This window comes from Euphorbia lathyris, chromosome 10 (genome assembly GCF_963576675.1).
Source record: "Euphorbia lathyris chromosome 10, ddEupLath1.1, whole genome shotgun sequence".
NCBI lineage: Eukaryota > Viridiplantae > Streptophyta > Magnoliopsida > Malpighiales > Euphorbiaceae > Euphorbia > Euphorbia lathyris.
The window spans coordinates 75,335,938-75,344,086 of record NC_088919.1 but is presented as its reverse complement, the minus strand read 5'-3'; the positions used below and the strand labels follow the sequence as shown (position 1 = coordinate 75,344,086).

The following is an 8,149-nucleotide window of genomic DNA, read 5'->3' as shown; positions in this document are numbered from 1 at the left end:
GCACCCTCCAAATGGCGCTTCTCGTCCCTCTTACCGGGATTCGCCACATGCGCATCTTTCTGGGCCTCCAGCTCCTTCTGTTTCTTACGCTTCTCTACAAAGGCGCGACTGACCTTAGACAAACCCCTGAGAAGGGAACAACAAAATAATCAAAGTTCAAGGAAGGAACAAAGTTACCTTCATCAAGTTGAGTAAACTTCGTGTAAGTGATCACGATCCCTACTCGGTGGACTAAGGGAATGTCATTCATCATAAATTCCAGAGCATCGGCGTATGTCCAGAAATCTCTTTTTATGCTCTTCATGAGGTTCAACACTTTTTCGTCGCTATCCGTTAGTATACGCAGATCCCCAGCCATATGTTGAGGTTTAGCATTCCAATTCAACGGGAATCCCAGGGATTCGCTCTTTTCGATTTTGACAAAGAAAAACTTTTCATCCCAGAGATGGACGTTCGACATTTTATCACTAAAGGGCGAATAACCATTGAATTTGACAAAGGTAACGAAAGACTCGGTTTGACGCTTCGAGGGCTTATGAAGAGATCGGAACACACGGGGAGTACCGATTACCCCCAGATTTGAAGCTAAAAAGCAATCTAGAGCTATGTCCAACCAGCCATTCGGATGCAGCTGGCAGACAGTGATCCCGAAGAACTCCAAAATATTCCCCATCATCTGGGGAAGAGGAAGACGGAATCCTCTCTCCACATGACTCCTATATACAGAAAGATATCCCCTAGGGGACAGGCGGGTCACTGATGAGCAACCGCCAACTCGGTCTCGTAATGTACTAACGTTAGCTAGTAATGTACTAACGTTAGCTAGTGTGAGAAGGCATTTTGGTACCAGTTTCATAAATATTAAAATGAATTATGTATGGAATCATATCTTAATCCTTTCTTTTGTGTTCGTTTTCAGTTCCCTTCAGGCATGGGGAGCGAATTGGTTATCAGTTACCTTGTTTCTCAAAAGTACACTGGGGACAAAGCTATGGTGAAGGTTCTTTGTGACTCAAAGATACTTGAATTCAATATAAAACTCGCAACTCATACATGGTTGATCCCATCACATATCAAGGGAAAGCCTCTCTCCTATTACATTCAACATTCTCAATTTATTCTATTAAATCACTAGTTATTAGATGTTTGGATTTTACATAATTCATCCCCTCTTAATATGGCATATTTTCTGAGTTTCACATTAAATCTTGGATTTGGAATTAAAAGTTGTATAACACATTAGTAGCTCATAGAATTTTGTTAATTTTGTATAAAAATGGTAGGTGTTGTGCAACGTGGCCAATGCAAAAGAACATGAGTAAATTCAGTGGACCACTTTAATGGACAGTTTAGAGCTGGTGGTGGACTATGTTGGCTATACAGGTATTAGAAATTTGTTGTTGATCAATATATAAAACACTAAGTATAATTTTCCATAATTTTTCTATTAATGATATCTAGAAATCATAATGATATATAAAAGAACATTTTTCAATCTCTCTATTGTTCTTTATAATAGCGTCCCTATTGTCTCGAGGTATATTTCTTCTTTTATTTAGTATTTCTTGTTTCATTTTTATTTCATCTATGTTTAACCTATTTTCTTTTTCTTGGAATTTCAAAAGAGAGAAGGCGAAAACTAAACAACAGAACCAAAGTGTGACGGACCAAATGTTTTGCTACGCAGACTAGATAAATGTTTATTGATTGAGATTGAATGTAGGAATGCAGGACAACTACAATTAAGAGTATGTCCCTAATTAGGGACCCTATTGTCCTTGATTCCATAGTATATATTTATTCTTTTATTTCTGATTTTTTTGTTTCATTTTTATTTCAACTATGTTTAACATATTTTCTATTTTTCCTGGAAGATCAAAAGAAAGAAGATGAAGACTAAATAACCGAACCAAAGCAAAAGGTAAAGGCTCCTAATTTACTCTTCTTTGTTTTCATTGAATACCTCTGGTTATTTTTTTGAAAAATGAAAAACAAGTCCTAAGTGTCACCTAATTCGATATGTGCACCTTGAAGTTTATTTCACATCATGTATTTTATGGGTACAATGAACTTTACTCATTTTTATAGTATCGCCACTAAACGTCAAAACGTAACATAAAAGTCACTCAATTTTATTTTATTTTTAAATTATAGTCATTAAACTTTAATTAATGCCTAAAAAAATTGATGGATTTAAGCTAATTAAGTTTTTGGACATTAGCATTTTGATTTTGTAAAACTGAGACTTTTTTTTACTTCTTAGGTCACAAACTTGAACATTTTTGCAAGTGTTTCGATATTTGGCTACGAAATAGGAAAACGGGAAGAAGTGACAGGTAACTATTGTTTTAAAAAATGGTAAGAATGAATTAAGTTGAGTTCCAAAAGCTTACAAAAATGTTTTACTCTTTTCAAAACCATAAATTATTTTCCTCAATTTCATCATAAATATTTGTCTTAACTGACCTAAAATTTCCATTGACTTATCTTTCTAACAAAAAAACATTGAAAAATCAGTAAATATTTTTCATCAATCAAATAGGGCCTACTTGTGTAGATTCTTGAATTTTGATACTGAAGGACAACCCAATGTCCATTCTTCATGCAAGCCAAATTCTTGTGGAGAATTGTGGTTTTATTGCATTTTACAGCTTCATTAATGGTAAACTTGCAAAAGAACTAGCAACTTCCTCAATTAAAATCACATGAGCTTGGATTTTGGTTTAAAGATGCGGTTGGAGAGGAAACCGTTCAACTTTAGGAGTTTTTAATTTTAGTAAATGCATTCATTTATGAATTTATTGTAGTAAATGCACTTGAATTTTTACCATTTAGGAGTTTATTACAGTAAATGCACTAGCGGTTATAACATCTAAGACTTTACTGTAGTAAATGTAGTGGAGTTTTAAACTTTAATGCAATTGCAGTTTTAACTTTTCTTCTTTGTCTATTTAAAGAATATTTTTATTTGTAATAGGTAGTTTTTTTCATTGAATAATAATTGAGTTCTTCTTTTCCAAAGTTCTTGTTGAATTTTGAAGGTTTCAATCGGAGGTTGAATCTCTGATTGAGTAAGAAAACAGCCACTTGACAAACTCTTAACAACTTGCCCAATAAAATCTAATGAAACTTCAAGAGGTAGAAGCAGAAATGTCAGAAAACAACTGATCAACCTAGTGTCAACAAAAGTAGTATAACAAACTGTGGAGCCTTCAAGTTCAGAGGCGCCTATACATGACAGTCATTTATGTAGGAGGTCCTTGAATTTTGACATTGAAGGACACATGAATGATCATCCTATATGCAAGCTAACTTCCCATGGAGGATTGTGGTTCAAAACATTATCCACTAACATCTTCTGCATGATAATTGCATGAAGAATATGTTAATGGAGGATGTTCTAAACCACATTGGTGTGTCATTCAATGTCAAAATTCAAGCACATCTTGCATGAATAACTGTCATATTTAGGCGCCTGTGAACTTGAAGTCTTTGCAGTTGGTTATATTGCATTTGTTGACACTAGGTTGATCAGTTCTTTTCTGACATTTCTCTTTTTACCTCTTGAAATTTCATTACATTCTATTGGGTAAGTTGTTACGAGTTTGTCAAGTGATTGTTTTCTTACATAATTTCTCTTACCAGTTTGATTCTTCTAAAGGAGGACCAAGCTTTGGTGTTGCTGGTTTTCTAATCCTATGGTTGGTTTCTGTTATTACATTTATTCTGTGATTTCTCCTCTTAGCTTTCTTTTTTGGTGATGTTTTCTCACATGGAGTAATATCATTTCATTGACACAGCGACAAAGTTTGAATCTTTTGCTATCTCTTGAAGTTTTGTGTCAGTATGCAGTTTGTTCATGTCGACTACTGCGATGCTATTTTCATTTATGGATAACTTTAAATCTGAGTCAGGTGTATGCAGTCTACTTATGTAGTCTTCACTGGTGCCACTAGAGAAAACTTCGTGGTTATATGAAGACCGTATCTAAATCTATTGCTTCTCCAGGAAGCAGTGGCGGAGATAGGGGCGTGGTGGGCCCAAGCCCCTCTAGTCATCGAAACCGCCTATTCTGGCCTTTGTCTATTTGAATTGGCCCACAATGGACCTAAACTTAGGCCATCATGGGCCAAATTTTTTTGGCTTGTGAAGGATCAAAATGACATCGTTTTGCTCCTGTACAGGCCAAAAATATTAGATGCGGCCCTACTTAGTTTAATTTAGTGTTTTGTTGTGTCCTTTCTCTTTCTCTCTTCACTTCTTCTTCTTTCTTTCTTTTTCTCAAATTTTTTTACAAAACAACATATATTGAGATTAGTTTTTATTTTTTTTTTTGTCTCTTTCTCTTTCTATATTGTATATTTATTTGTCTCAATTAGCTTTTAATTATGCTATTGTTCCTATTGCTTCTAATTATGCAACAGCAACAGAAACATCAACAACAGCAGGGGGGCCTCGGGGCCATGCCTCCTGTCTCAAAGAAAAATTATCGGGGTGTTGAATTAGCCCCCCAAGATGGCGCATTAAGTGTTAGGCTTGTCCAAAATTCAAAATTTTAATATTTTGGACCTATTAGTACTCTTAAATCCAATTTTCTTATTTTCTGGGAGACCTCTCTAAATCTAAATTTTTAATTTTTTTAGTCTGTTAGGTTTCTTTAAATCCAAATTTCTATTATTTTTTTGCCTGTTAGGCCCTTCTTAAATCCAAATTATTTTTTTTTACCCATTGGACTCTCTCCAAGTCCAATTTTTTTTTACATGTTAAGAATTTTAAACAAAATCTAGCTTAATTTTGAGAAATTGTACGTTAATACTTAAAAGTTGGTTTTTGACTACTAAAACACTCATATAAAAAAATGACAAATTGAGCAAGTTCGATTTAGCAATTTATTTTTATTTTTTTTGCTAATGCACTTATAAACCCCCAACCGAATTCACCACTGTCTCCAAATGTTGTAAGCCCTTTAAATTCGACCTTCTAATTACACAAGAGCAACAGTAAGAGCAAGAGCAACATTAGATTCGAGTTTTACTATCTTTTTATATTAAGGTTCTATAATCTCTTACAAAATCACGTATTTTGCTTAACAAACGTCTTAAATTTAGGACTTTACCAAATAACGTAACATTATTATTATTATTTTTATGGTATATATGATAATAAATTAGGAAGAATCCTATTCTAAGGACGTCTCTTAATTAGGCGAGAGAACTCCTTATTTGAAATTAGGTATCCTATCGAGGAAAGTACTTCTTAAATTCCTGTTGCTTTTGATTATCAAACAGCAACAGTAAGAGCAAGAGCAAGAGCAAGAGCAACATTTGGTTCGAGTTTTCGTATCAATCTGGAAAAACTCGTGGCTTATTTTTCTGTCAATAATGAATATGATCCTCAGAAAGGGTTGAATATGATAAGTTTAATTGGAACTAATTTTTTATTTTTTTTTGAATGAAGGCTGGGACGGAGACGAGAGCCCAGACATCCCAACTAGGTTGGCACCCCTAGGACTTGACTAACCCAATATTATTAAAAAAAGAGTAAAAGAATACAAAAAGAGAGAGAGAGAGTGTGTGTCTAAACGGAACATAAATGTGAAACATTACAAAGGTCCTCAAAAATAAATTGTTTGCAGAAGTCCGGTGCAGATGGCCACCAGATGAAATCAGAGGCCGAGACCCCATAACGAGCCAGACAGTCCGCGGATTGGTTTCCTTCTCTGTAGATGTGTGTAATAATGATTTCCATTGCCAAGCAGCGGTTGAGACATAACAGCCATTCATGTCGAAGTTCCCAAGGGATGTTGACCGATTTGGTACGAAGCAGATGTATGGCGGTAGCAGAATCAGATTCGATCCATAGCCGGTGCCAATTCTTTTCCCAGGCGAGTTCAATCGCGAATGTAATAGCCTTTAATTCTGCAAAAAGTGCATAAGAATTCGGGATTGGGACTGCAAAGCAACCCGTTGGAAATCCTCTTGGCGTTCTGAAAATTCCCCCTGCACCCGCCGGTCCTGGCGAGCCCAATGTCGAGCCGTCAGTGTTTACCTTAATCCAGCCCGCTGGTGGTGGTATCCATCGGACGTGAATGTAGATTGGTTCAGGAGGGGGCCTCATCCTATCAACGAGAACAGGCCAGGCATTTCGGCTCTTCTTGATCGGACCCCGCAAACGCGTTTTGGAATTTTGGATTGAAGGGAGCTCCCCGTTCGAAGAACCGGAAGATTGGGTTCGCCAATATCATTTGTGGAATCATTTTGGGAGCTAAGGGAACCATTTCCGTCCCTTGGACTGATATGGAACCTTTCCCTATTCTTGACTACGAGTTCTTGGAGAACGAGGGGCTTGTCAAACGAGTTTTTCGTTCTGGTCCAACATTCCTTTCTGCACCAGAGAGGCAAGTCTTCATTCAAACGAAGATTAACAGGTCCAATGCACGTCGTTTTTCCAATTCTTAGGGATATAATTTGAGTTTCTGTTGATTATTGTATATATGAGTGTTTATTTATGATTTGAGTTTTTATGAGTAAGATGATTTTATGTACATATATATGTTAATGTATTGTTTATATTTTCTTTATAATTAATAAAAGTGCATTAATTCTTTATTTTATTTCTTTTATTTAAAGAACAACCCTTGGTTTTTCCTTCAATTTAATGTTTCAGTTTTGTTTATCTTAGTTTCAGGGATTAATATTCACATTAATGTCACTTAATTATAAGAGGAATTGGTTTAGTCGTGTTAAAATTGTCAAAAACAGTCCCGTTTTTACCCAGAAATTTCAGAATCTCAGTTGAGATTCTGAAATCTCAGTTGAGACAGCAACAGGGCAACTTTCAGGAAAAATTCGACCCCCTTGCATACTTGTTGTCGCGACTTCCAGGGATGGGATTAGGGGCGAATTTTGCATCTTTTCCTATTCCTACTCTAATTACTTACCTATTCATCCATCCTAATCAAAACCTATTACTTACACCTATTTAAATCACCTATTTATACACCAATCAATCATCTTTTCTCTTCCCAATACCAAGATTCACTCATCTTCCCCATAAATCTTTACCCTATTCATCTTCTTCTTCCCTAAATCACCACCATTATCTTTTACTATTCCTTTCATCCTCTCATATTTTCTTCATCTCTTTCACTAAATTTCACAAACAAAATGCCTAGACAAAAGACCGTTGCTAACAAAACTAAAGCCACTGAAGTCAATCGATTACGGGTTCAATATGGAGCACCGTTCGATATTGCGACGGAAGCCAAATGACACAAATTTCGCCGTTTTTCTAATAGCCTAGTTGAGTTCGTCGACATGCTTTTTCTTGACACCGACACGGTAAACACATTTTCTTTTACCGAACGTATTGATGAATATCTATCCGTTCTTGGTTGGACAAGATTTTCTAGTATGCGTTTTCCTAGTATTAAATCGCATATTATTGAATTTTTGGTTACTCTAACCTATGATAAGAAGAAATGAGTTATCTCTTTTCGGAATAATGGAGTTCGTTTTGACGTTGGGTATGCGGCTATGAACCGATGGTTTGGACTTCCTACTCGGAATTTTTATTCCAAACCAAAGACTTTTAATTCACACACGGTTTGGCAATCTTTAACCGGTTTAGATGTTTTTAATCCAAAGAATACATCTAGTAAGCTACTTAAGGATGATTGTATCTTCTTCTTTCACAAGTTTTTATCATTTTCCTTATTTGGTCGGGTTGAAAGTTCAAAGGTGCAGGTTCGTGATTTGTTTGTGTTGGATAGTATTTTTAAGGGTTTGACCATTGATAGTATTGAGATGATATTTACTAATTTAGTTCGAGCTTCCAAGTCTCGTAATAAGCAAGTGCCCATGGGTAATTTAATTACCGGCATTGTTTTGGGTGCTCGGAGTGAATTAGTGGATTATCAAAATATGCCTCATGTTGGTTTACCTTCCTTGGATCTCATGGAACTACAAAGGGCCAATTTATTGAAGAAAATGGGACCGCCCGCCTTTATCTCTTATGAAGCTCGTACAAGACGTGTTTTTGCTACCATGGGTAGTGAAGCTTCAAGTTCTCAGGTTTGGGTGCCCAAGATGATGATGAGGAAGATGAAGAGGACTTTGATGACGAGGAGGAGGAGGAGGAGCATGTTGAT

General features: G+C 35.9%; 1 long non-coding RNA gene across 1 annotated transcript; it reads left to right on the top strand.

Annotated features, from left to right (window-relative positions):
- The first annotated feature begins 965 nt into the window (after positions 1–965).
- LOC136210028 (uncharacterized) lies at positions 966–4,592 on the top strand. The gene is made up of 5 exons (XR_010677748.1): positions 966–1,383; positions 1,626–1,748; positions 1,875–1,921; positions 2,264–2,336; positions 4,425–4,592. It is a non-coding gene; the product is annotated as an uncharacterized lncRNA (long non-coding RNA).
- Positions 4,593–8,149: the final 3,557 nt, after the last annotated feature.